We start from the raw sequence: 24,266 nt of genomic DNA on the forward strand, positions 1-24,266 counted from the left end.
CCACCTTCATGCCTAGAAGACCACAAAATAGATATTATACCGGATAGTGAACCTCCTTGTAGAGCATCTTATCGTGTAAATCCAACTGCACACAGGGAGATACAAACTCAAATCACTAACTTGCTTGATCGAGGACTTATAAGACCTAGTAGTTCACCATACGGAGCTCCAATACTTCTTGTTAAGAAGAAAAAATGGGACTTTTTGTATGTGTATTGACTACAGGGCTTTAAACAAGATCACCATCAAGAATAGGTTTCCTATTCACGACCACTTGCATCTGAATCCTGAAAAGAGTTCATTTTTCCAATCTAAAATTGAGTATTTGGGACACACTGTATCGGGCAAGGAATCCATGTAGACCCTAAGAAAATTGAAGCCATTCAATCATGGCCTAGACCCAAAAATTTGCATGAACTTCGTTCTTTTATTAGTCTATGCAGTTATTACAGGAAGTTTGTACATAACTTTGCTTACAAATCTCATTACCTCACCCTCCTGTTAAAGCAAAATTCTCCTTATGTATGGACTGATTTGCAAGAAAGTTCCTTCAATGCACTCAAAAATGCTTTAATAAATGCACCAGTATTGCAATTGCCCGATTTTGATAGACCATTCTTTGTCGTTGTCACTGATGCTAGTGGAAAAGGTATCGGTGCAGTCCTTATGCAAGATAACCATCCACTCGCATTTGAAAGTCATAAGTTTAAACCATCTGAAGCAAAATTTAGTACATATGACAAAGAGTTGACTGTTGTTGGTGTACATGCTTTGAAAATTTGGAAACACTATTTATTGGGTGCTGATCTAATCATCAAAACTGATCAACAAAGTATCAAGTATTTACTGTCTCAACCCTTAATAGATGAAAGACATATTAAGTGGGTTGCCTTCATTCAAAGTTTTCAACCCAACATTCAATACCAACCTGATGAGGAGAATGTTGTCATTGATGCTTTGAGTCGAAGACCCTCTCTTAATAGTCTATCAACCATTACGGGTACTTCATTTGATTCAAGGCCTGACACTCATGCACAAGATGATGATTTCAAAACCACATGGTTGCATATGATCGAGAACTCTGTACACACACTTTTGGAATACACTATTAAAGAACATTAGGCAAAATTTGGACTCACAAAGAGGCCCTTTAAGGAGTTTGACTTTACCTCTCTCTACCAAAACGGGCGCATGGATAAATTTTTGCAAGCAAACTCCAAAGTTGGCGTAGGTTTGATAGTTAGAATTTCCTCTTCAAGCTCTATCTACTGATATATAGCATGCCAAGAGATTCCTCATATTTTAGAAGATTCTTTTTTTATTCACCTATGATGTGACAACTCTATCGGAATCTAAGTGAATCAAACAAAGAATCTTCTAAAATATGAGAAATCTCATGGCGTGCTATATATCAGTAGATAGTGCTTGAAGAGGACATTCTAACTGTCAAACCTCCGCCAACTTTGGAGTTTGTTTGCAAAAAAATATCCATGCACCCATTTTGGTAGAGAGAGGTAAAGTAAAACTCCTTAAAGGGCCCCTTTGTGAGTCCAAATTTCACCTAATGAACTTTCTTTATTTCAAACAAAAATTGTGTGTAACTAAACCTTTTTGTACATTGATCATTGAAGAGTTGCACAAACCACCCTATGCTAGACATAGAGGATTTGCTACTACTTTCCAAAACTTATGTCCTGATTTCTTTTGGCCTACTATGAAAACCAATGTTAAACAGTATGTTTCAACTTGTTTAATTTGTCAAAAGGTCAAAGAAGAAACAGGTAAGAAATTGGGACTTTTGCACCCTCTCCCTATTCTTGAAAAACCTTCGAAACATATTTCAGTGAATTTTGTCACTGGATTTCCACTTACTGTTCACAAGCATGATATGATTTGGACTATCAGTGACCATTTTTCCAAACAAGCATACTTCATTCTTTGTAAGAAAACACTCATAGCACATCAAGCTGCACTTCTATTTCTTGTAGTTGTGTTTCCAAATCATGGTTTGCCTAAAGTTATAATACCTGATCGAGATTCCAAATTTTGTAGTGTTTTTGGACTACTGTTTTTGAAAATCTTGGAACCACACTTAATTTTACTTCTACATTACATCCTAAATCTAATGGTCAAATCGAAGTCACTAATCGCACCATCATTGACTTGTTAAAAGCTTATGTTTCTTCTCAACCCAAGAAATGGGATGATTACCTGCATATTCTATTGTTTGCATATAACAACACCACTCACACTGCCACAAGTAAATCTCCATTTGAAATTGTTTATGGTCATTCTCTGCCTTCTCCTGCTTCTCGTCTTTCCAATATTGTGCCTGCCCTGCTGATGATTTTATTGCTAATTTTCATGATATTTATGCAAGTGTGCATTCTGCCATTAAATACTCACAAGAACTTTACACTAAGCATGCTAACAAGCACCGCAAGGCACACCAATTCAAAGAAAGTGATTATGTTATGCTTCGCTTTGAAAACAAAGGATCAAAAGTGTTGATACTAATGCTTTTGTTAAACTTGCTCCTCATTTTTATGGCCCTTTTAAAATTTCTTTTGGGATCAATGATGTTGCATTTCATTTAGACCTACCTTCACATTGGCACATTCACAATGCTTTCCACATTAGTCTTTTAAGACCTTTCAAAGGACCCCTACCTACACATCACATTTATGAGGATCCACCTTCACTTGTGGACCAAGAAGAACAACTCATCCCTGCACAAATAGTTGATCACAAGACCACCACCACACGCACTGACACGGTTTATAACTGCTATCTTTTGACCTTCAAAGGCCACCCTCGAGAGGATGCCAAATGGATGCCTGAAAAAAAATTATGCAACTCCCCAGACCTTCTCCACACTTTCCATCACTCATGGTCCAATTGATTCTTTAGAGCAACTAAGGACAATTGCTATCCTTGGTGGGAGGGATGTTATGAGGCTGGGCACTCTCCTATTGCACTTGGTTAACTGCAATTGGGATAGCTGGCTTAATGGTTAATTATGTGTTGTCTATTTGAATTTTACTAACAGTGAGTGCATGATAATTTGTAGATTGGAACTCTGGAAGTTGACAAAGAGGCGCTGGCAAATAGTAATTCTCTATCATTTTATCATAGCACAGTATTTTAGAAATAAGCCACTATGGCTCCTTTGTAAATAGGAGAGTGAGAATCCACCCTAAGAGAGTCATGCAATAACTAGTGTGTACCACTCATTACTAAAGTGGAACTAAAGTTTAAAAGAGGGGCCTCCAATTTTGGCACCGATAATAAATCAAAATGTCAATTACCAACTCCACAAGAGAGGTGCCGTGGAGTTTGGAGCTATGATTTAAGCTTTTCTTGTGTAAATGCTCTCAATTTTCCATATCCCATCTCTTAAACTATTATGTGTTTGTTGTGTACTCCTTAAGTCTACATCTTCTCTTCCATGTTCTTACACCTTCTTACAGCTTGTCTATGTCAATTCTATGCTTTTAGTGTGTGTGTGTGTGTGTGTGTGTGTGTGTGTGTGTGTGTGTGTGTGTGTCATAGTCTAGGAGGATTTCCAATCAACGAGCAAAGAAAACCGAGCGACATCGATTTCCGAGGAAATATGAGCACCATTCTTAAAAAATTGATACAAAAAATTTATATTGAAGAAAATAATAGTCATGCTAGATTCAAGCAACATCTCAACACAAAAGAGATGTTGAGGCCTCTCAGGTACCTATCAAGGCTTGAAACGACTCCACGTTTGTCAGTGCATCCTGATGCAAAAACTCCAAGAATCCCCATCAAATCATTGTTCCATATCGTACATGCTTGAGTTATCACATGTGGTGGCATCTCAAAAGAAATATATCCGTCATAGTATAATGGAAGCTCACGCACTTGCAATACTTCTTGAGATTGACTAAGCCCGATGGTAATGTTGGTATGCAATGGCAGGCATCCAATGATATCAGCAACATTTTGCCGAATGATAAATGTTGTCTCGAAGGTCCTCTTTGATAAATATTGGTGAAATCTTAGAACCGACGTCCGTTGCAATGGAGAAGTAAATAGAAAAACCTTGTAGAAATGAGAAAACTCATGATCAATAGCATAAACATGCCCTCCCATATTATTTTCTTTGCACTCAAGATTTGGATCCTCTCTTGACAAAGTGAGAGGACCTCACATGTATAGGTGTGTCCAGAAAAGCACCTCTAGTCTTTGACCCAATGGAATAGTGCCACCATTGCTAGCTAAGGTCTTGTGCTCTCACATCTAAAATCCCTTTCCTCATCAACCAAATCTTGGTTGCTCTTGAAATTCTTGCCTTGCATTAAAAGGGCAAAAAATGTGCATATCGACTAGCAAAAAGTATTGCATGTTAGAACATTGTAGACGCGCAAAGACTTTATGGGTTGACGTGATGGACCTTTTTATGACGCTAATGGACATGTTCCTTTTACTGGGACATGTAGGCCAAGTTCTTTTTCTTGTGGCATGACAATAGCAATCCACGTCAAGGGAGCCTGGATGAGCAGCCACCTTTTGTTAACTCTTTTTGGGCTTGCAAACTATAACTTTTATGTACTTGTCGTATATGTAGGCATAGAGAGAGAGAAAGAGAGGTATACCTATGGAATCAATCGTAGACAAGGCCTTCCTGTCTAGGCCTCTACTTGTCTACTCTTTCACTATCTTACTCTTCGTTCATTAATCTTCTTCTTCTGCCTAATATGATATCATCACAACAATAACCTACAATGATCCTGGCACACCTACAAGGAGCGATCCCACCAAATAATGTTCTCTTGCTATCACAACAAGACTGATCGTTGGTCCTTCTTGCTGCCATGCAACGAGACTATCAAGCCTCTTATGGATCCTCTACTACGGCGAGGTATCCCAGTTTTTCCTTATTGTGCAACACCTCTGAGCTCTGAGATGTATGAGCCATACTTCCTTCTAATACTAAATCTCATCTATGGATTTATAAAACTCAAGTCCTTGATGAAGGCCAGGTCAAGGTCACAGATAAATAGTGAAGCTCATCTCCAGTCAAACATTACCAAAGGTGATTTTTTGGTGGCGTTGTACTGCAATAGTAGACACGAGTGTCATCGCTATAAACCTCGACACTTGAGCTAGCTCTTGGCGAGCTTTGGAGCTTCATTCGCATGAGCAATTGACGGACCACTCTACGAAGAGAAAAAGATTCCTCGAGTCCTACAATCGCTTACACTCAAGAAGAAGATTGAGCACTAGCTGCTATATGGTAGATGTTGATTACTCACATTTCTATTCCTCCACTGCGCCTCCCTTACCAGGCTCCAACCTAATTGAGAGACAGGTCACAGAGATACATGAGATGATCACATGTTTTCTCTAGCAACAAATCGCTTCTCCACTTTGCACATAACACAACTGCAAGTGGGCACTAATTATGGTCTCAACCCTGAGGCACCTTCACCTTCAACTCTTGCTACTCCTTACAAGGTACATGGCAATGCGGGTGACTCTACATCATCATGCAGCTTGGTTTTGTCTATAACGACGGCGTGCAGGTTAAACGGTTACTTTTTTTCCAAAGAAGTACAGCTCAGTTTTGTCAATGCAGCAAAAGAACCATCACTATTGATACGTTTTCACCTTCCCAACGCAGGGGCACATCAATCCATTGATGTTGTTAGCCAAGCACCTGCTCGACTCGTGACTTGTGCTAAGGCATTCACGCACTCACACACCCACACAGTAAATGGAAGGTAGCAAGCCGCACGCAGTTGTGTTCCGCTCTTTCGCAAAAGAATCACTGCCACTAACAGATTAAAAATCACATGTAGCTGCCTTTTTGCCAAAGAAGTGTCTCCTGCATGCAGCTCCTTTTTTGCCATCAACAGGTTAATCACATGCAACCGCTTTTTAACCAGAGGACTACGTATACAACTCACACCTTTTGAAACCTCTCGAAACCAGTCTGCCCTGGGGCGGACTAGTTCCAACAGGTTCAACACAATCCAGCTGCTTTTTAACACCAAGAACTATATATACGGCTCAACAGCTTTTGAAACCTCTCGAAACCAGTATGCGCCAGCGTGGACTAGTTCCAGCAAGCTCAACACACTATTCAATCTATTTTATCAACTCAACAAATTTGATTATTTTTTAGATTTTTCTCAGATATTCCTTACCCCCTCTATCTTGTGTGGCCTCATTTGCACCCTCGGATTCTCAAATTTTCCTTCCCGCCATTCTCCCACCCATCCAATAGCTTGGAATTCTTTGACTAGCAATCTCGTCGTGAATTCTCTCTTCAATAGATGAAGAGAGCAAGAAAGAGAAAAATCAAGATTTTGTTGAGAGAGGGGGAGAGAGGGATGCTCAAGCGAGAAAGAGATGGTAGCACCGCCAGAAAATAGCTCTTGAATTCTTTGGAAATCTCTAACGCGAGAGAGAGAGAGAGAGAGAGAGAGAGAGAGAGAGAGAGAGAGAGAGAGAGAGAGAGAGAGAGAGAGAGAGAGAGAGAGAGAGAGAGAGAGAGAGAGAGAGAGAGAGAGAGATGTAATTATCGTCCACGAAGGTCAGATATGACCCATGGGACCAAAACAAAAACATTACATAGTTCTTTCGGGGTGCAAGTGCTAGATACATATCAGTTAGGGATTGAGGGTCCATCAAGGGTAATGGAAAAAGGAAAGGATAAGAACAAAACAAAACCTAAGGGGGGTCATGTGGAGGGGGAGATGTCTTGGGAGTTAGAAACTCCTGAATGATGGCTTTACTGCCATGATAGACTGCCCATTTACTTTGTTTACGAGCTTCATGCATCTTTTTGAGCTCGCTTGCTTTACGCTTGAGTTGATTTGTAGTCAATTCCTCGGCGATCCAAAGCTTTATCCCCTTGAGATGATAGTATTGGCGTAGCAACCTCATCTGTTATTCTTTGTTCTTGAAAGTGAGGATGAATTGGCCATGGGGCACATGCCTATGTCTGTCGTTGATCCAAGAGATAGTGTCGGGCTCGATGTTGATTGGTTGAAGAAGGTCAAGCTTGATGATGCATTATTCGAGAGTATACTCCTCGGTGCACCATGGCGAGGAGAGTCCTCCAACCCTAAAACTTTAGGGCAAGGGATTCTTGTATCCGGCATTTCGCTGTCAATCTTCTTATGGGCTGCCTCATTGGCTTCTTTCTGGGTTGTCTTGACAGACTCAGTGAGCGAAGCTTCAACTTTGAGTTTCTTTGTGAGCAAAGTTTCACTCTCTTTAGCCTTTGTGTCCTCGAGCTTAATCAAGCATTTTTTCAATTCAGCATTCTCCAAAGAAAATTCTTGGATTTGGGCCTCTAAAGCTGTGATCCTTACATCTTGGAGAGTGGCGGGATCCTTCCAAGGTGCAGCTGCCATAGCAAGAAGACTCTTGCGTGTGCCAGAAATTGGTGTGCTGAAAGAAGTCATGACTATGCGGAAACCTTTGGGTCTATGGCCAGGTTCTGCTTTGTGAGAAAAACTTGTTGTGAGACCCCACTCTTGCGGACCTTCAAAAATAACCTTAATGCTTAAGTTGTTCACTGGAGACGAAGAGTTGAAGAGATCGTTCTGCCGACTGCCGACCCCCTGTTGACCAACACAGTACACAAGCTAGACAGGTCAACAAGACGAATCTGTAGACTGTCGGCCCACTATTTGCCCCTGGCGAAATACACAACTACAGAGCGTTGTTTTGAGCTATTGCCCGAGGTAAGGGAATGCGGCTTGTGCAGTACCGAAATGTTGTCTGAGGTCGATGCGGGTAGAGTCACAATAGGCAGCTTGGACGAGGAATAGAACTCGGGCATTAACGCCCCCCACAGAGCCGCCCTCGCCCAGGGGGGACGTGCAGGGGCTAAGGCTTGGGGTTTGACGAGAGAGAGAGACAGAGAGAGAGAGAGAGAGAGAGAGAGAGAGAGAGAGAGAGAGAGAGAGAGAGAGAGAGAGAGAGAGAGAGAGAGAGAGAGAGAGAGAGAGAGAGAGAGAGAGAGAGAGAGTTCTTGGGAAGATAGAGAAGAGAGAAAAAGAGAGAGTTCTAGATACACTTTGTAAGAGAGATCCACGTGGGCATCTATGTAGATTCTAGCCTTCGACGATTTTTCTTAAATCATAGATTCATACTCATCTCATCTCAACACAATATACAAAACAATTTTTTGCTTTGTTTTGCCTAAAATCAAATCCAAAAAGCTATACAAAGCTAGATGATCACCACATATATATGGCCTTGGTGAGACTCGTCTAAACAATCTGTGCCAGTGCAGACCGGTTCCAAGACGGGGCAGGTGCCACAGTCAGCGACAATGCATCCGGGTGGTGTTGTGATGGAGTCGGGTAGTGCTGCAATAATTTTTTTTGTTTTGTTATAAAATTGCCTTCTTGGTTAAATTGGGTCACATTTATTTGAAGAAAAAAACCCCCCGAGCTTGTTAGAGAAGCCAAACAAAAGTTTCACACTCTTACATGTTGCAATAGATTCAAAAAGCCCTCTTATGGATTTCACACCTAGTGGTGTTTGACCTTTCACATTATGGCATATCCTCTAGTCAATGCAATCAAAGAGATGACATCACTAGTAGAAAGCTCTTATCAAGAGCTATATATGCTCTCTAAAGTAAATGAATTTGGCCATATTTGTTAAAAAAAGAGGTAATGGATGGCAAGTGAACGCTAGTAGTTCTCGGAATTTAGGGATGTAGGATATAGCCAGCAAAGGGAGTGTCAACAAGATCTTTGTTGAAAAAATCAAGAAGAAAGAAGGCCAACCTTCCCTCTGAATGATATTAGGTGAGAAAGTTGATAAATAATAAATTCTTCTCAAAATGTTTTGACCTCTAATGGCATTGCATAGTGATTTTAACAATCTACTTCTACTCACATTTAAAGAAAACATTGACTCGCAAGATCCCTAAAATGAGCTATATGATTAGTAACCAATAAAGACATGGACAATGATTTCTTTGCTATTTTTAGTGAATGCTACTTGAGGGTATTTTAGAAGAAGATGATGGTATCTTTCACAACATGCATGTGGTGCAGCCATAATAATATAGCATCACACTAATTGAGAAGATAACCCTAACCTACGGCATAAGCGGCTAACTACACTCACTACTTTATTGGTGGTGTGGAGAGGTGCAAAGAAAATACGTTGCAAGCTCTACCATTTCTACTCTGTAACCTAATCATTTTGAACACAATGGTTATAGTTTCCTATTTGTGCAATGTCCAAATGCTTCATAGACTCTCACTTGATGTAAAATGAAACTTCACTAACCTCTTTAGCCCTTTTTCTCCTCTTGGCTTGAGATTTCAATCCCTTGTCCCTACTTTGTAACATCTTTGACATACATTCTCTGCATGTGTGCACTTGCAGGTAAAGGGTCGGTTATGGGTGTAAGTAACATTCCGATGGAGGTGGTCATGGTTGTGTTGGTGTCTTTTGCTACTAAGGCCTTTGTTGATTTTTGGCCGCTATGGCTGATGAGTTGGTGAAGGCTTTTTCAGGTAGACCCATCTATTCCATGGGAGCATTATATTGTTTGGGTTATGATTAGTTTCAATTGGTTGTGGAGAGTAGAAATTTAACTACTATGTGTACTCCATTGTGATTGGTAAGGATGTTACATTTCCATGGTGTGTTGCAACTAGTACAATTGCACACATGATGAATGGTATGAACAAGGTGTTATGAGATGCTACTTTTCTTATTGATCTAAGCTTTAGGGTAATAGTCTATTTTGCAATATCTCTTGCTCTATAGCTTTCGTGTATTGTATATTTTGAAAGGCCTTGTCATGTCACTTAATATACGCTAATTTGTGTGAGAAGCTTTTGGTTTGTGTTTGTTGTTTGTATTGTCTCTTGAATTATGTCTTTATCATACTCTACGACCACTTATCATAGTGTTACCACACTTAATATTTCTTTTTTCCCTTATCACTTTTGAAAATGTCTCTAACTCACAAATAATTTTATTGACAAACTCGCTCATTTTTTCATCGCTCGAAAAAACTCCCTCGCCATCTTGTAAGGCTCATGGTCTAGGTGTGTGTGCACGCGCGCTTGGAAATTTGGGGAAAGAGGTTGACAAGTTGATGGTGATGTTTGTGAGCAAGTGTTGAATTGTTTTAAGCAACCAGTCTCGCCACTTCATCCCAACAAAGACTGGTCAGCATTCTTTTCTTACCTTCTTCTCTTTGTACTGCTCAGGCATTTCTTCAGTATTTTCTTCATCTGGATTATGGAATTTTTATTGTTTTTCTCAAGAAAATCTCAAAGATTAACTAAATAAAACCAAAAATCAACTCAATAAACAGCAAAATCATTTGAATAGAATTCTAAACGCTATGTATATTATACACATGTCCCTAGGGGCTCCTATATGGCTTTTGTCCCCGTACTCCTCCTGTAACGCTATTATGAGGTATATACTCTGAATTTTGTCAAAAAAAATTATCACAATCAAATGCAAAATTCAATGCAACTCACAAAACATTACCCTCTAATATTCATAATATTAGGTTCACATTTAGAATGCCTCCCCCCCTCCTATTTGGAGTCCTCCTGGACGACAGGGTATCGTCAAGGGTATGTGTTGTGCTTGGGCAATTAAAAATTGTGCCAATGCAGGCCTTGTAATGTAGCCCTATTATGCATACATAGTCAATGCATGGAAAAATTTTATGTTGTGCAAGATGTGGGTATAAGCAATTTGCTTATTGGCATTTCTTAGTGAGGCTTCCTATTCTAAGCAATGTGATGGTCTTTGCAGCTACTTTGTCATTTTCTTGATTGAAGGTTGTAGAGAGATTTGGATTTCCACTTTGGTTGCCTTTGGTTATTTTTCTTCCGAGTTTTTCTTGTGCATTCACTTCATCTCCTGATTCGTAAGCCTTTGTGAGCAACTTGCTATCTTCTAATTGTATTGTAACCGTAGGTGGAATTGAAAGAAATTCAAGCACGGTGCAATGATAATAGTTTTATTTGTTTCCTTTGGGATCCACTTCTTTGTGATGATTGGTTGTTTTGTTGATGATGCTCATTTGGGAACCCATACCTCAGGGAGTCCACTATGTAAAAATTGCATATAGCACGTGCAAACAAGACGTATTTAAATAATCCCTTACTTGTATATTTTAAAGTACTAGATGTACCCCTTATGTATGCACTTTTGTAAAAAAAACTAGCTCTTATGTATGAAAATTTTCACTTTCTCAATTAAAAAACTTTTTATGCAAGTACATTTTGTTGTAAATGTACCTAATTATAAATCCCTTATTTTGTTTGCACGTGCTATCTTACATATTTCCTAGTGGATGCCCCAAGACCCATACTTGTTCCTGCTTTGTTTTTGTTTGAAGAGACTTCTTTGGGATCTACCTTTTCTTTGTGTGAGTCAGAAATGGTCTTTGCTTCAGCCCTTCTACGCTTGGTTGGAGACTAGATTCAGACTTTGGGAGTTAATACCTTAACCTTTACAATCCAAATAAACTCCTCGCCTCTTTGTGCTTGATTTAACTTCTTTGGAACCCAAATCTGAGTTGCAAAGCTTGCAGCTTTGTGATTTTCTTAGTTGTTCTTACACACTTTGATTGTTTTTCTTTTGTTGTGGGATCTTGTGATTTTTCATCAGAGATCTTCATCTTCTTGATCCATACCTGCTTTTGGACAAATTGGCTCTTTGGTATCCGAATTTGTTGAACTTTTTGGCTGTTGTTGACAGGCCAACCTTTCAACAACGCTTCCACAAAGATTCCATGAAGATTCCTCAAAGATTCTCTAAAGATTCCATATGAAGATGTTGATGAAGTGATGAAGATGAAGATGGATCTTGTAATGTGAAGATACAAGCTCATGGACATCATCGAATATCCCGTTATTATCATTTTGAGCCATTACGGCGACTTTTGTAATGTTTACAGGAACTTCATATTTTAAGTCGACAATTGTATTTTGGTCGCAGATGCTTGTTGGATGAGCAAAGCCAACTCACGGTGTTGTAATTAAGCTCTATAGAAGCCTAGGGACAAATCATGTTATTTTGGCCGGACATTAGGTTTTCTAAGGCTTACTATATAAACCAAAACCTAAAGCGTTGTAAAGGGACTTCTAATAATCTTATCTTCTGCGTCGACCGGGAGACTATGAGAGAGTGAGAGTGTTTGTGTTTGTGTGTGTGTGCTACAAGAGCTACGGTGGTCGGAATCGCAAACGGAGAGCAGACGCGTGTTGCCCACGAGGAGAGCTACGCGTTGATGCTTACATCATGCGCATTCGTCTGTGTTTTGGCAGATTCACCCGCGAGCTACTTTTGGAGTTTCGGTGAGTAAACATTGTCCATTTTTGCATTTCAACATATCCACATGATCAGAGCGAGTAGAGCTACACATTAGGCATCTTGGTTTTTGAAAACTTCGACCTGCAAAAACCTGTCAGATATCCTACGTGATTCTGCATCGGGTGTTTTTGGGTAGGGTTTTGGGTCACGGACCTTAGGGAGAGTGGCCTATTGGTGTTGATAGAATATCCCTCAAGTTTCGTAACGTTTTGAGAACGTCTAATGGGCTTTTGGCTTGTGGTAGCATCATAGGAGACTCTCACATTCACAGAACCGATGGCATGTAGATTTAATATCTCCGTAGGAAGTAGTCATTAGTCGGTCAAGTAGAGGTTGACACCCTTTGCTTGCTTCCACGCGCCTGCGGGTCGAGCTCCGTCCTCAGTTGACATTATATGTTAGGTGAGTTCTCTCTATGTTGACGTCCGTCGCGGCGTATCCACCAACATTGGCGCCGCTGCTGGGGACGAGGGCCCTAAGTAGGTGACCGAGACTAGTCCCAGAGGATAGAGGTCCCTCTGGCTTGCCATAGTATATTCATTCTTTTAGATAGGAGCGGAGAGTGGTGGATTGTTTTGGTCTTAGAGGGAGTCTAGGGAGCGTGTGTCTGGCCTAGATCCTTCGACTTAGGTAGTATTAGGTAGGAGATAGGTGTGGATTGATGGGGAGTTGGTGAGGTGGAAGAGGTGAAAAGTCAGCTAGAGAGTCCGTGTGAGGCTAGAAAGAGATTTGAGCATCAAAAATTTCACCATCCCATGTGATGAGTAGGAGTAGAGTAAGTAGGACGTACTTATTTTGATCTTGAGCATATCATGCATGTCATATTTTCTACTAGGCTCATCAAAGTTGTGAAAACATAAAATCAAGGAAAAAGTAAAATTGCATTTGGATGCTTGCTTGATGATTGAAAAGTACTGTGAGTAGTCAAAAAGAGGTTGGCAGAGCTTAAGAGAAAGTTAGAACTGAAAAAATCACAATTCTGTCATTAGGGACATCCTACGTGTAGGATGTCTCTAGAGGTAAAACTGTGAAGATTTTGAAAATTATGATATCACCAATGTGTTTACTGGAGGTGTTTTACCCTAAGAACATGTTGAGTTGAGTGTTTTTACATGTTTTTGGTGTCCAAAAGTCAAAAGGCAAAGCTAGAAAGCGAGAAAAATTCATAAAGTGCTTGTTTTAAGTGATTGTTGTGCTTTTGAGTGTCGTTGGTGAATGATATCAAGTGTAGAGACCGTAAAGCAGCATCAAAAATACTCCAGTCAGGAAAATTATGCAAGAGACATCCTATGCGTAGGATGTCTCTAGGGCCATTTTGGGGCAACATTTTGCAAAACTGATATCACCAGAGTGTTTCCAGGATCTAGGGATTACGTGGGACAAAAATTGGATCATTTGGAGCAGATAGACATCCTACACATAGGATGTCTCAAGGCTAGATTTGGGGGCCCATACCAATTTTTGACCAAACCAAAGTGTTTCTTAGCATAAAAGAAGCCTTCACACCAAGTTTGGACAACATTGGAAATCATTTGAATGGGTAAGCAGCTTGAGTAAACCCTAGAATCTGAAGCAAGATCTTGACTGTTTGACTAGCTCAAAGTTGTCAAAATCACCAAATTTGGACATATTGGGAATCAACACACCAAGGAGAACCTCTGGACCAGATCTTACTTCATTCTGAGAAAAAGAAAATTTGGGCGTAGGATGTCTCCAGGGCCATTTGGGGCAGGAATTTGGAAATTTTGAGGCTACCAGAGTGTTCATTGGGTGGGTTTTACCCTACGTTCACCTTGAAACGAGGAGTTTGATCTTATTTCGGCTTCAAAAAGACAAAAGACAGTGAATACCAGACATCCTGCCCATTTGATGTCGGGGAGTGATTGAGAGACCTAAACCATAAGCTAACTACACATGTTCTAAAAGTGTTTCTAAGGGTGTCTACCAAGTTTCATCTCATTTGGACACTTAAACTGGGGTGAAGTGGACTTTAGCGTTTTTGGAAAGATTGTGTCCGGAAGAGCCGTTTTGGATGATTTTGACATTCAAATGAAATTCTGAGCATACCAACGTGTTGCTAGACTCAAGAGCAACCTTTCAACCAAATCTTGCTTCATTCCGAGAAGAAAAAAATTTGGGCGTAGGATGTCTCCATGGGGTTTTTGGGCAGGAATTTGGGAATTCTGAGACCACCAGTGTGTTCAGAGGGTAGGTTTTACCCTAGGAACATGTTGACCTGAGTATTTTCCCATGTTTTTGATGTCCAAAAGTCAAAAGGCGGCGCCAGAAAGCGAAAAATTCATAAATTGCTTGTTTGGAGTGATTTTGACATTCAAATGAAATTTTAAGCATACCAAGGTGTTGCTAGACTCAAGGGGAACCTTTGGACTAGATCTTGTTTCATTCCGAGCAGGAAAAAATTTGGGCGTAGGATGTCTCCAGGGGGTTTTGGGCAGGAATTTGGGAATTCTGATATCACCAATGTGTTTAGTGGAGGTGTTTTACCCTTAGAACATGTTGAGTTAAGTGTTTTTACATATTTTTGGTGTCCAAAAGTCAAAAGGCGAAGTCAGAAAGCGAAAAATTCATAAATATCTTTGAACACAGGTTAGCTCGACTCAAGAATCACTACGAAGGGAGCAGTCGTTGCAGTATAGTGGTAAGTTACATACCTTATCACAGTGCTTCCAATAGATTGAGTCCTACTAAAAAGCTCTAGGCAAAGCAAACGGCCAGACAAGTCAGTATCAGCCTTGGCAAGCAAGGGAGCTAAGAAGTTCAAGCAGTGCAAGCAAATCCCAGTTCAGAAAACTCAGAGATTAAGGCATCCACAAAAGCTGAAGGACCTCAAGCGAAAAAGACCGACACAAGGGTGCTAATAATTTTTATTAGCATTGAGGCAAGCAATTAGAGCTATCATTGAACATGTACAACAAGGGAGTCAAGACAAAAGAAATGGCGTCTCAAAGGAATCAGACCAGCCGAGATGAAGCTTCAAGTACATCCACAGAAATTACAAGAGAGCAAATTTGGATCTATCTGATTGGCCACTACAAAGGATTGCCATGCTATGAGGATGTCAATCGAAATTTGTACATCAAGACAAAGAAAGATACAGAGGAAACTCGAACATCTCAATATGTGGAAGTTGAAACAGCGAAGAATGTACTACACCCACATCCAGATCATGGAAGACTGTCTAGGATCAATTTACATGAAGCACGGGAAATACATCGACAATAAGATAGAAATGTTGTACAAGGATCAACTTACAAAACTCTACGCATATCCTCCAAGTATTTTTATGTACAAAGCTCAAGATGGGAAACGGCAAATTGGTACCCTCTATGTAGATGAGGACAGTCGCTACTACAAAGCTGCCACAAATCATGAAGTTCCTGTAGAGAGTAACCAATATTTTGCATCTGAAATATTTGGATCAAGAGGGGAAGACTACAAATCTGAAGGTGGTAATGTTTATCATCTAGTCATGGCTTTACCTCTTGATATGCAGCTAGAAGAGTTAACAACTATAGTTGTCAATGCACAAATGAGTGGCACAACACAAGGCACAACATGGAAAGACACGGCACAAGTCTCGTGCACCACACCAGCACAAGACAAAGCACAAACACACCAAATTGCACAAACAGGGAATATGCCGGAAGTACCAGCTATGAAGATAGCACAACTTCAAAAAGAACTAGCTCGGTCTCAAGAGCTACTTAACAGAGCACAACAAGTCATATCATCAGGCAATAACCAAAGGCCATTATCAGATATGAAACCATCTCGGATGGGGGGAGTTCAAACTCAACAAAGAGACCCTATCTCTTCAAGAGTGGGATTAAGAAGTCCAGTTTTACAAGAAGCAGTGTCTTTTTCAGGAACCCAAGTGGAATTTCAAGAAGCATTGGAAGATGCTGAGCCGGAGGAGAGACCACCGGAAATTTCAAGAAGCATTGGAAGATGTTGAGCCGGAGGAGAGACCACCGGAGCAGTGTCTTTTTTAGGAACCCAAGTGGAATTTCAAGAAGCATTGGAAGATGCCGGAAATTCACAATGCCAAATGTAGAAGGTCAGCAGGTCAAGGTGTCATTGTGGTCGACAAATACGGTAGGCACTATGAAATAGCCGATGTGAAAAATATGGATGAGTTTACCATTTGTGGGCAACCTGTAAGTCACATACTTGGACCCCGTCCAAAAGCACCATCCATGGAAACGGAAAACAAAGATTCGGTTCGATCTTCACCCTCATTGCAAACCTCGCCAAAATAAACTCGAAAACATAGCCCTAAGGCTACGCAGAAGCCCCATGTCAAAGACCATATGATGATGGAAGAATTATCATTACGACTGCTAGAAAGCATGGATAGTGATTTGATCTTGTATGCAAGCAATAATGAAAGCTATTTTCAGCTTCTCAAGGACAAGGCGATGGAGGATAAAGAGACGAAGCCAGTGGATACACCTAAGTCAGTTGTAATCTACAGGTTCATGTATGCAAAGAAGAGGTCATATCTATATCTAGATACCACATGAAACCATCATCAGCAGTATTATGGAGAGTTGCCTCGTCCCAAGGGTGCACATATTGAGGTAGCGACATATTGCAACCAATGTGCCATTGGTCATTTAGTGAAGGACTGCCCAGCAAAGCTCTACATGGAAAAGAAGAAGCAACAAGCCAAAAGCAAAGTTCAGATAGTGACAGCAAGGGAACGGAAGCAAGAATCCCCAACGAGATCTCCGAAAAAGAAGCAGATCTTGTCATAGAGCACAAAAGATAGGCTCAAGACACAGTTGCTTGAAGTCAGGGTCTCAACGACATTATCATAGAGAATCAGGCTTTCAAAAAAGATCAATTGAATCAGCTGATTCAAGATTGCTTAAAGAACCTCAGCGAGGACAATTCAAAGCATCCACAAGGTGATGAAGATGAAGCTCGCAGTTCAAGGTTCAAGAGCAAAAGAAGCCAAGATTCTGAAGATGGTAAGCAAACCCAAGAAGAGGTGGCAGAGGTAACAAAACTTAGTGTCACCTCACGAGACAAAGACATGCAAGTTGAGTCAATGGATGAAGCTGAAATTCTACAAAAGAATTCCTCTACTGTAGACTCTACAAGGATGATTGAAGAAATCAAAGAGCAAAAGAAGCTAAAAGAAGATGTGGCTGAAGTTTTAGAACCCACAGAAGAAAGGGAAATGACCGAATCCAAAATTGACTACCAAGGACAAGCAATGCAGGATATGAATGAATATTTTCGAGAAGAGACTCTACAAAAACCCATGGAACAATGGGAACCAAAGGCCACGGCGACCGTTGCATCAGAAGAAGAGAGTCAACCTCAACATCCTGCTACACAAGCTTCAAAAGATTTCCAAGAAGAAAAGTCACCATTGAATGACCTTCAAGTGCCAGAAGAAGTAAATAGTGACAAAGAGCTTCTGAAATCAAGAATCAAGGCGTCACAGTCAGAAACTAGCAATGAAGACCAACAAGCAGCTCAGGCTATAGACCTTCCCCAAAGCTATAGATCAGAAGATAGTAAGCACTTGGGACATGCTACAACCAGTCAAATGGCAAAGAAGTTCAACATACAAGAGGATGACAAAGCTTCCAAGGCACAAAAGTACAAGACAAGTACCAAAAGCAAAGAGGACATCAGTTACTTGGCAGCCAACAAGAAGATTAAATTCTTGTTGGATGCGCATGAGAAATTGAAATTCAATCTTACAGCAGAGATAGATTGCACTGCCACGACTAATGTCATGTCTTATGGGATGTGGTTACTTCTAGATAAACCAAAACTGTATGAAATTCAGGTACATGTATCCCTATCAAATGGAGTTAAGGTAACAAGTTTGGGGATTGCAAAAGCTACCCTTAAACTACGGTCAAAGATAGTTGAAGACAAATTCCTAGTAGTGGATTCTTCCAAAATGAGTACACATTTGATTGTGTCCAAGCTATGGGCAAAAACACTTGAAGAAGAATCTGAATCTTCAATGATGGTCATCACGACTAGCTCTCAAGAAAGCCAGCCTACTACCACTCCAAGATTATTGGCTGTCGACAAAGGCAAAGCCAAAATGAGCCCGCAAATGTCCTACCAACAGAAGCAGCCCCTTAAATCAGAGTCTTCAATCCAACCCAAAAAAGTTCAAGACAGAGCTTCTATATCAACTGACCACATGCTTCCACATGAAAGGCAGACTCCAAAGAAAATCTTTCAACCGAAATATCCTACACTGCGAGATCATCGCCGCCAAAGGTTTTCAAAGGTCTACATTAAAGATAAAGAAATAAAGGTCAAGGACCCAATATGGGTAAATGATCCTAGCCAATTGACGAAAGGTAAACACATGGGATGGATAGCCTCCCACTACAGATTAGCAGAACAAGGCTATTATGAGGGTCAAAAGAAACTTTGGTTACCAAAACCACGGACCTCGGCTTATGCGGTGGATAAAGGTTTCAACAAGCGTCCCCAAAAGCAACAAAGATCATATTTATATCACCAAAGGAGACCAACCAACAAGGCTCACCAAAGGTACGCAGGAAATTTCAAATCCAGCTGGCCTTCATACCAACATAGGACTTCATCGGTAAATAATCCCAAAAATGGCACTCTTGTACATCTCAATATGACATCAAAAACAGCATGGGAAGTGCCATCTACAATTCTTCAAGCACAAGGTTACTATCAAGGAAATCAGAGAATCTGGCTACCAAAGATGCCAGGTAAACATTCTTCAAACAAACGACTTCAGCTTGACAATAATCGCAATTTCACGAAAGGTAAAATCAAGGACTTGTCACAGTCAAGGCAAAGGATATCTGCAAAGACACGCTAACCACACGATGCATATACAAATGGATGCCAAAAGAAAAACACATACCGAAGAAGATTGAAGTCATCTCTAGCTCTCAAGAAATATCAAGACATGATAGACAAAGTGTTACGGAGAATGGAGCAAGCCAATCTTCTCAACCAAGGGACCAACAACAACAAAAATAAATTTTGACAACCAAGGTCACCGAGGTATGGCAAAAGAAACCAATATTGCCAGTATGGTCCTCTACAAATCCTCTCTTCGAGGATGGAAGTTTTGCATTTCAAAACCTATTCTTGGTCGAAAGCTCCCGAGAGTAAGTCAAGTCGCCATAAAAGTTGAGCCACTAAATGAGCAAGCGTCAGACCCAAGCTTCATGTCTTAATATTTTTTGTGGTCTATGAGTCTGGATATTTAAATTATAGCTCAAGCTAGAAGAGTTAAGCATATTGTAAAATTGAGTCGCTCATGCTGGATAGGTGAGCAGAAGAGTGAAAGTCTAACAATTTGGTGGAGAGGCGGAGTAATCCACAAAACTCTCACGCACATTGTTAACCCTCACGGCTCACGGACACCCCATCACCTACGACGGACGTGTATTATGTATTTGGTAGAGTCAGGTACCGGGCTTGTCGGTCCAATAGGGAAAGGTAGAGTGATCGTCGATGAGAGGCGCACTCTAACACGAATATTCAAGGGATTAGTTGGCTAAGCATGGGCGCCCAAGTGTGAATGGGGTGAGCTCCTATAAAAGCCAACTAAACCTAATTTTTACTCATTCTCTCATTTGTGCAATTGAAGAGTGCTCTTGCTCCATCTCCATCTTCTTCTTCTTCACCTCCTTGTGTGTGTGTGTGTGAGAGAGAGAGAGAGAGGGAGAGTGTGTGTGCGATCGAGCATTACGAAGGCACGACGGCGGCGAAGCGGTTGAGCGCGGCACGACTGCAGCTTCTTCTTCATCGCAGCGAGGAATCCACCACGAAGGCGAGCGTAGAGCGGTGAGTGACACACCCTTTGTTTTCTTGAGCTTGCTAGTTTAGGCTTGTTGTGTGCTTGGAGCCGTTTGTGGATCGCACACGGTGTATTGGCAAGTCCCTTGCTTCGACAGTGCGGCAAGTAGCGCACATTTTTGGCGCCGCTGTCGGGGATATGCCCTACACTAAGCTCGGTTAGCACTTTACGCTTCCTTGTGGTGCAATTTCTCTCATAAGAAAGACAGGGAAGGAGTGTGTGGAGATTTCTGTTTTTTGCGTTTTCTGCATTTGCTGTCAAGTTTCAATTTCTGCATTTCTGTGTTTTTTCAATTTTCTGCAATTTCTGCATTTTCAAGTTCGGCGTTTTCAATTTCTGCAATTTTCTGCATTTCTGCGTTTTTTCAATTTTCTGCAATTTCTGCATTTTCAATTTCGGCGTTTTCAATTTCTGCAATTTTCTGCATTTCTGCGTTTTTTCAATTTTCTGCATTTCTGCATTTTCAATTTCTGCGTTTTCAATTTCTGTATTCTCTGCATCTATAAAAAAAAAAAAATCGGAAATTAAAAACGCGAGTGAGCGGGCGGTGAAATTTTTCGAAAATAAAAAACGTGACTCTTAAAACGGACGGGTTGGTTTGTATAAAAGATAGATCGGGATCGGTTTCCCAAGCCCAAGCCCAAGAGCAAGCCCAAGCCCAAGCCTCAGTCCTCAGTCTTATGATATATGCTAGACTCACTCTTATATATATACCCTACCCCCTCAAGAGAGAATGAGAGCATGTGGGACAAGTCCTCCACTCTCCTCCTTTCTCTTCCCACTTGCACCCTTAGACTTTCTAGTTTGGGCCTAGTTCCCTACTGGAAATTGACAATTTTAGGGATTCCGAGGGCATAGAGTGACCAAACGAAGGGCTGTAAAGCACGGCACGACCCTCTGACCGATACGCTCGTTTCGAGCTATCACACGGCCCATTCCACGACACGCTCTAAAAAATCTAGCAAAAAAACAAACAAAAAACACGCTAAAAACTAGTCACAAGGCCTCCTAGAGCAGCTTTTTGACACCTTAGGGTATCAAAAGCACATGCACTTAGGCTCTGGTCGGGTGCTAGAACACGAGCATATTGAGAGTGCCTCTGTTCATACGGACACCCATTACCCATCCACGATAAGCTCTAGACCCTCAGCGGGGACACAAGGTAGCACCACCCAAGACCCTAAAATAGCCGCTAGTGATTCCTCCTCCGACTCAGAAATCATGGAAGCATACCCTACCCAAAACACTGAGAGAGAAGGCCATGCACCTCCCGAAGCTCCACAGCCTAGTACTAGCATGTTTAGCCGTTTCATGGAAACATTAGGTAGAGCTACTCGCTCGGAACCTGATGCAAATGAAGCACACGAAGGGGGTGGGGAAGTGGACTCTCCTTTCACATCGCACGTGGACCCCACACCCCCAAAGAGTGTCCATGTGGATATCCTACCAACTTCTTACCAAGAAGGCCCTATTGAGCTGCCTCCTTCAGAAGTTCCCTCTAGAGTACCGTTGGTGACAAGTAAAACCACGGGGAGCAACATTGCTTCTACCTCACAAGAAACCGTTAACACGTCGACTCTAGAAGGATTGTTCATTAATGATCATTGGACATACGACCTCCACACTGAAGTGTTGACGGATCTACACTCTGGCCACGCCTACCCTGTAGGATGGGTAGAGATTGTAAAATCCACCTCTAGTGCCACGAGCATCGAAGATCAACAGAAAATGATCTGTAATGTTATCCATGGCATTATTCAATCAGAAAGGCAAAACCGAGGGGTAAATACACTCTCAACTGGCCCCATGAGATTTCTGGATACGAGCAAGGCTCAACAGCCTACTCTATCACAAATGGAGACTCCTCTAATGAGCCCCATGGACCCATCTTACGTCATTTCACATGGGGTCTCTATGCAATCTGAGCCTCCGAGCGAAAACTTTAGCTTCCCTAACTTGGCTCAACCCTCTATCAAGGAAAACACAGTGCTCACTCCAGGGATAAGCCTGACAGAGAATGTACCGATGACATCTACGGTTAGCGCAGTGCCACTACCTAGTGTCGTAGTACCTAATATGGGGCCTCGACCATATGTGCCTCTAGCCCCTTATGCACACATGGCCCCCACACCTCCAATTGTACCACTTGCTTATGCTCCTCGAGTGCCGCTCCCTAGCCCTTATCCGAGTGGACCTATGCCCGGTTATGTTCCATATCCTGCATCATCCACACATATGCCAAGACCGGCACCCGTTCCTCTCCCACATATGATTCCAAGAGTACCTCCACCGGCCCTACCTCCTCACATAGGTGACTTGGCAGCGTTTGCTCAAACCATAGGTCGATCTATCGCGGAAAATATGCGTCACGCATCTGATAGAGAGCCTAGAAGTAAGGCAGTACAAATTGCCAAACTCACACAAAAATTCAATGGGGACGAAGATGCTAGGAAACACATTGAAGTGTTTGAACAAGTATGTGATTCCTTAGGGGAACGCAACGAACTACATAAGTGCAATGCCTTAAGCTTGACATTAAGTGGGAAGGCTGGAGATTGGTATAGAACCCTCAGGGTGGACGAGAAAACAATCTACCCTACCCTTCGAAGGTTGTTTCTAAAGGAGTACATACGAGAAGGTGTGCTTTGGGGTGTAGCATCTCAGCTACAGAAGGCCGAACGTAAGGAAGGAGAGTCAGTAAGGGACTTCATTAGTCGTCTAAAGCACTTAAACTCTCGTTGCCCTGTAAATGAGCGCTTCAACAATAACAAACTGCTTGATCGATTCATTCGAGGGTTGAGGAATGAAGGAATCTATAATGGACTAGTGATTAGAGGTATCACAACCTGGGAAGATGTCACTGCCAATGCAATCCAATTAGAGGACAACTTGATGATAGCAGGCATGAGGGTGTCTACTGACACGAGATCCACTAGCTCACAAGCCATTGAGTATGAACCCATGACTGCAAAGCCCATTGCCAATGAGCCAAAGGTATTTGAGACATTCTTGACAGACCTCACCAAGTCAATCCAAGAGTCTCTTAAGGATAATCGACCCCCTCAAAATAGTCACATGTATCCAAGAAGGGAGCAACAATGGTGTTCCATTTGCTTAGGTCCACATAACACTAGTGAGTGCCCTACGTTTAGAGTAAAATTTAATGGAACTTGCAACGCATGTGGTAGGTATGGTCACCAAGCTAAGGATTGTTTAATGATCAAACGTATGATGGCAAATAGACCACCTGTAGCCTGGACGGATGCGCCTCGAGCTCCTGTATTGATGCCTGCTCCACCTGTTGAGCAACTACCGCAACACATGGTCCCTAGATCTCAAAATGTTGTACAAGCTACACCGCTACCACCTCCTGTGCTAGGACCGCAGCCCCCGCATCCAAGAGTCGCCCCTATGAACCAAGTGGGTTGCGAGCCATCAAATGCTTATCCAGATGGCTGTGAGGAGGAAATAGACACTAGTATTGCCTACGGACTTGATACATTGGAAGAATGTCCTATATACTACATGGAAGATTGTTGGGGAAAAGTCAAGCCGGTTTATCAAGCTGCTGCTCTCGCATCCAGAGGTCAAAATATCAACACCCAGGCTAGGAGGCCACCTCTTCAATGCTACGAGTGTGGTGGACCACATCGAGTAGCGGAGTGCCCTATTAGGCTGCAAAAGAATGCTGCACAGATGCAAGTGAATCAAGGGAGCACGTCTGCAATGCCAATACTCACATGTAATCGTTGTGGCATAGATCACTTGATTGCCCAATGCCCCTATAACCCAAATGCGCCTAAAATCACACCCCTGAATTTGGTCGAAATTGCTAGTGTGACGTCGCCAATACCACCCGTCGCACCCACTTATGCGATTACACGGTCCATGCTTCAAGGGCCAGGCCATATCCTCGAAGAGAGAGATACCGCGTCAGTTATCCAAGCAAAGAAAAAGAAGACACGAAGGAAGAAGTCGCAGAATACGGAAAATTCAAAGCCAAGTTCCAAAACAAACATAGGAACAGGAGATGACCCCATGTATATGAATGACCTCGAGG

The sequence above is a fragment of the Adiantum capillus-veneris genome, chromosome 22, assembly GCF_014529385.1.
Source record: "Adiantum capillus-veneris isolate H3 chromosome 22, ASM1452938v2, whole genome shotgun sequence".
NCBI classification, from domain to species: domain Eukaryota; kingdom Viridiplantae; phylum Streptophyta; class Polypodiopsida; order Polypodiales; family Pteridaceae; genus Adiantum; species Adiantum capillus-veneris.